This window comes from Suricata suricatta, chromosome 16 (assembly GCF_006229205.1).
Source record: "Suricata suricatta isolate VVHF042 chromosome 16, meerkat_22Aug2017_6uvM2_HiC, whole genome shotgun sequence".
NCBI classification, from domain to species: Eukaryota; Metazoa; Chordata; class Mammalia; order Carnivora; family Herpestidae; genus Suricata; species Suricata suricatta.
This window is the reverse complement of record NC_043715.1, coordinates 58,853,805-58,858,855: the sequence shown is the minus strand read 5'-3', so window position 1 is coordinate 58,858,855 and position 5,051 is coordinate 58,853,805. Positions and strand designations below refer to the sequence as shown.

The following is a 5,051-nucleotide window of genomic DNA, read 5'->3' as shown; positions in this document are numbered from 1 at the left end:
AAGATTAATATAGTCCAGATAGGATTTTTCACTTCTAATTTTAAAAGAAATGATACCATTTTTGTGGATCTTTAAAGGTATCTTGGGCCCTGGATACTGTGTTTTCTGTAACTGATGGAGAAACCTAGGAATTGAAAGATCAGAAGCCACACCCACCAAGGGCTAGAGCCTGATGAAGCTGGGGGCGTCGGGGGCAGGGCTCAGATCAGCCATGGCCTTGTAAACCGAGTGAAGGGTTTTCTTTTTCTTTTCTTTCTTTCTTGCTTTTTTTTTTTTAATTTTTAAGTAATCTCTATACCCAAAGTGGGGTTGTAAGTTCAAACACGAAGTCAAGAGTCGTGTGTTCTACCAACTGAGCCAGCCAGGCGCCCCAAAGATTTTATTTTTAGGAGGAAGGAATACGTATACTGACGGAGGAGAAGACAGCAAAGAGACACTTGCTTTGGCTGCTGCCCAAGTTCCCCCTCGCGGAGGGCCTGCTGCTGGCTGTGAGCCCCTTCGGGAGCTAAGGCAGTGCTCCTTTCCCAGCAGCTCAGGCCCCTCGGCAAGTGAGGCCATGGCCCAAGGGCCTGAATGTTTGCACTTAACGTGCCGTTCCATTAACCAGCCGGGCGGTCTCTGTTCTGGAGCTTGCTGCTTCCTCCTCTGTTCCTCCTCTGTTCCTGCGCAAACCTGCTTCTTCCTCCTCTTAGTCTTTTTCTTTCTTTCCCAGCGTGGTTCCCCAACAAATCATCTGAGGGAGTAAGAATAGGGAAGCACTGAGAAATTGCAGGAGGGACAAAAAAACGGGGAAACTGAGTCTGCCACCTCACAGAGTTTTTGGCGATTAAGCAACCTCTTGACAGCCCTGTGGTTTCTCGCTGTCACAAGCATCCTGTTTGCCCAAGCCCAAAGCACGCGTGCACACCAAGACACATTTAGCTTCCAGGTGAGAATAAATCCATCCACTGGGGTCGCTAGAGGACTCCTAGTAGATCTTGAGTAGAGTAGTCCTAAGAGAAAAGTCAGACTGCGCCTGCGCGTAGTCTAGCATAGCGCCTGTGTAATGATACACAGAGTTCTTGGAAGTCCCCGCCTATTCCCAGAATTCTTTATGACTCTTCTACCCTTATATTATAACTGCTGACAAAGATCAGGGCCCTACTTATACCCTGCCCTTTAAGATCCTCTAGGTAATTATCCCGGCGGCCCTCCCCGGGGTATTGCTTTACAATAAGGCTGATTCTGCTATACTTTACTCTGATTCTCCTTGAAATTTTTCTACCCTGAAGTCGAGAATCTGGCACTGGCTAGTGGTTAAAGTCTCAGGTGTTGGAGAACTCCCCTAGTCTCCGGTGTCACTTTTGCACTAACTCCTATGCTGACTCTGAACTACAGCACCCTGGGGAGCCGGACAAGAAGATCAGAGGAAAAGGAGCTGCCATGTAAAAGTTCATGCATATTTTTGAAATCGATAGATTACAGCATAAAAATGAGTAGACAGTATTTTAAAAACTTTTTAAAAATGTTTGTTTATTTTTGAGAGAGAGACAGAGTGCAAGCAAGGGAGGAGCAGAGAGAGAGAGGGAGTCACAGAATCCAGGCTCTGAGCTGTCACCAGAGAGCCCCGCCTAGGACTGAAACCCACCAATTGTGAGATCATGCCCTGAACCAAAGTTGGATACTTTAACGGACTGAGCCACCCAGGTGCCTCAAAATGAACAAACAATATTAAGCGATTAGTTCCCTCAAACGGGGTATTAATGAAGCAACACACAGGAAATGTGCAAACGTGCTAATTATTAAGGACATGCAAGTTAAATCAATGATACACTGCAATTTCTGGATAGGATACTGCAGTAGAATTCTGAGACTGCTACAGCATGACTAGTTTGGGTTGTACGACAAAGACGAGGGGATTTTGAAGATATAATTAAGGTTCTAAATTAGCTGACGTAGGCTAATCAAAAGGGAGATGATTCTGGGTCAGCCTGCGTCAGTCTGAAGTCTTTAGCCGAGTTTTGAGAGACTCTCTCCTGCAGGTTCGGAAGCAGCGGCTACCGCGGGCTCCGCAGCTCCAAGGACGGGTACTCAGCCACACCCTGAATGTGCTTGGAGGCAGATTCTGTCCCGCTCAAGTGCACAGATGACAGCGCGGCTGCCGCCTTTTGCGGACCCCCAGACAGGGGCTCGGTTAAGCTCTGCCAGACTCCTGCCTCGCAGGAGCTGTAAGATAATGAAGGCATATTGTTTTCAGCTGCTAAATTATGGTGGCTTGTTACACACCAAGAAAAAACAATAGAGAAATGAAAGGGACCTGGGAACAAGCCCCAGGTGAAAAATATTGTGTGCCGGGGGTGCTTTCTGTTGTTACGCTGCTTCTCCTACAGAGTAGAACCGTGATGCAGCCAGGCTGGGGGCCCGCCCTATACACAAGCTAGACTTCAGACAGGGTCCTGCCTCCGAAAAGCACCAAAAGAACTGTCTGAGTAACCTGCCAATATCGACCAATCAGGATGAGGCCCTTCCAACCAATTAGAAAGACGCATTTCCCCCCTTTCCCTCACCAGCATGTTGGGCCTGAGTGGGAACTAAAGAGACCAACACTCCCAAGTAAGCAGGGCCTCTCCCCTGCTCTCAGGGGTGAGTTTAACTGCTCTCTGTTCCTGCTGTCTCCTTTCAGCTTGAGCTGTGACCCCAATAAAGCCTTGCTTGTGCCTTTGATTTCTGGTTCCACTTCATTTGTATAGTTGTTGGGCCCAAGAACTTGACTCTGGAGACACCTGCTGGTGAGTGTAGGTGGGAGACGTATTAAGGGAGATTTCATAATATATAAAACTATTTTTTAAAGTTTATTTATCCGGGGAGAGAGAGAGAGAGAGAGAGAGAGAGAGAGAGAGAGAGAGAGAGAGAAAATTCCAAGCAGGCTCTACACTATCACAGTGGAGCCCTACACGGGGCTTGAATTCAGTACCATGAAATCATGACCTGAGCAGAAAGCAAGAATCAGATGTTTGACGGACTGAGCCACCCAGGTGCCCCTATATAGAACTATTTAAAATGTTCATATTATTCTTTCTGGCATTTCGGAATTCCACTTCCAGAAGTTCTTTAAAAGGCTTTAGTAGTTAAACAATAGTAAATTCGCATTGAGGGTTTAGTGTGTGTAGCACACACAGGTATTAGCAAAAGTCCTCACACCATTCTCTATTCCAATTTTTAGATGAAAAAGGTGAGTTTTAGAGAGTTGAGGTCTTTTTATTTCAGTTAGGAAGCTAGAAAGCATCCGTGCTGATGTGAGGCCCAGACAGAATGTTTGAATCCAAAACTACTCTTAATCCCATTTGATTGTTATCAAAATAAACCCAATGTTGGATATGTAGATAGTGATAAATGACATATTGTCAAATGTTTATTGTTCAGTTTAGGGGCAGTGTACTTGGGTGCTCACACAATCTTACGTTTTCTGACTGAAAATGTTCTAAATAGAATGTTGAGGAAAAGTAAATCCAATAAATGCAGTATTTTCTAAAGTTCACGTATATTTGGCTGAAGGAGTTACCACTCATTCCTTTCTAGACACATTTTCTCTAGGCCATTGATTTTCCTTGTATTAAAAAACTATCCTGGGGCGCCTGGGCGGCTCAGTCGGTTAAGCCTCCGACTTCGGCTCAGGTCAGATCTCACGGTTCGTGGGTTCGAGCCCCGCGTCGGGCTCTGTGCTGACAGCTAGCTCAGAGCCTGGAGCCTGCTTCAGATTCTGTGTCTCCCCCTCTCTCTGACCCTCCCCTGCTCATGCTCTGTCTCTCTCTGTATCAAAAATAAATAAAACATTTTTTTTTAAAGTTAAAAAAAAAAACCTATCCTGGGGCACCTGGGTGGCTCAGTCTGTTAATCATGAGACTCTTGATTTCGGCTCAGGTCCTAATCTCGGCTCAGGTCTTATCTCACGGTTTGTGGGTTCAAGCCTAGCTTCCATCTCTGCGCTGACAGCTCCATGCCTGCTTGGGATTCTCCTTTCCTCTCCTCCCATCTTCTTTCTTTCTCTTTTTCTCTTTCTCTTTCTCTCTCTCTCTCTCTCTCTCTCTCTCTCTCTCTCTCTCTCTCTCTCTCTCTCTCTCTCTCTCTCTCTCTCTCTCTCTCTCTCTCTCTCTCTCTCTCTCCCCCCTTCGCGCATGCTCTATCTCTCTCACAATAAAGAAACATTAAAAATATATATATTCTGGTAAGAATACCTAGGATGGCCAAAAGTAAATTTCAGTCACCAGATAAAGGTCTCTACCGCCACCTACAGGCCATCTCCGTGTAGCACCTCCTGGAGCCGAATCCAGTGAGGACCACGATGGGTTTCAGGCTCTTTTCGGCCTGAGCTAGAGGCTGAACTCCCTGGATGACTTTTCCTTCCACTTTTGAGGTCACGTTGAGCCCAACGGCCAGGATCTTCCCTGAACGCTTGAAGACCTAGACATCCAGAATCCGGGCCGTCTCTCCCCCAACACCGTCGCTGGTAGAGGGCGACACCACCGCGGCTAAGGAGACTGCGCGAAGAGGCGGTGCGCCGGTCCCGAGGCCTTCTGGGAGATGTAGGCGGCGGGGGCGGGGGCGGGGGCGGAAGGACACCCGTGCGTAGTGGAGGGTCTCGGGAGCGGGTGAGCTTGAGAGGGGTGGAGTAGGCGTCTGCTTCGCTAGGGGAAGGAGGTATAAAACCTGGCGTCCACCTTGCTGCTGCTGGTAAAGTTGCGCGGGGAGCACTGCGGACGAGCCGGGAGGACAAGGGCGGGGTCGCAGGCGGCTCCAGCGGGGGCAGGTGCCTGTTGACCGTCACTAGTGGTTGTCCCCCAGATTCGCTGTCCGGGCAGGAGCCTCACTTTCTCCAACCCCCCTCCCAGACCTTTATCCTCTGCAGAAGGAGCACCGCTGGTGGCAGTCACCCTCTGGCACCAGGGTATCTGTACATCTTTCTTTCCACACGTACTGCACTCCCCTCCCAAAGGAGTAGTTCAAGTCCTGTCCAGTCACAGGAGACAGCTCAGGTCCCGAGAGTCCTCGGACCCACTGAACTTGAAGCTAAA

At 48.3% G+C, this 5,051-nt stretch overlaps 1 long non-coding RNA gene across 1 annotated transcript; it reads right to left on the bottom strand.

Annotated features, from left to right (window-relative positions):
* Positions 1 to 343: 343 nt before the first annotated feature.
* LOC115281134 lies at positions 344 to 4,480 on the bottom strand. Its single transcript, XR_003904104.1, has 2 exons — positions 4,215 to 4,480; positions 344 to 733 (listed from the first exon to the last, which is right to left on the bottom strand). It is a non-coding gene; the product is annotated as an uncharacterized LOC115281134 (long non-coding RNA).
* Positions 4,481 to 5,051: the final 571 nt, after the last annotated feature.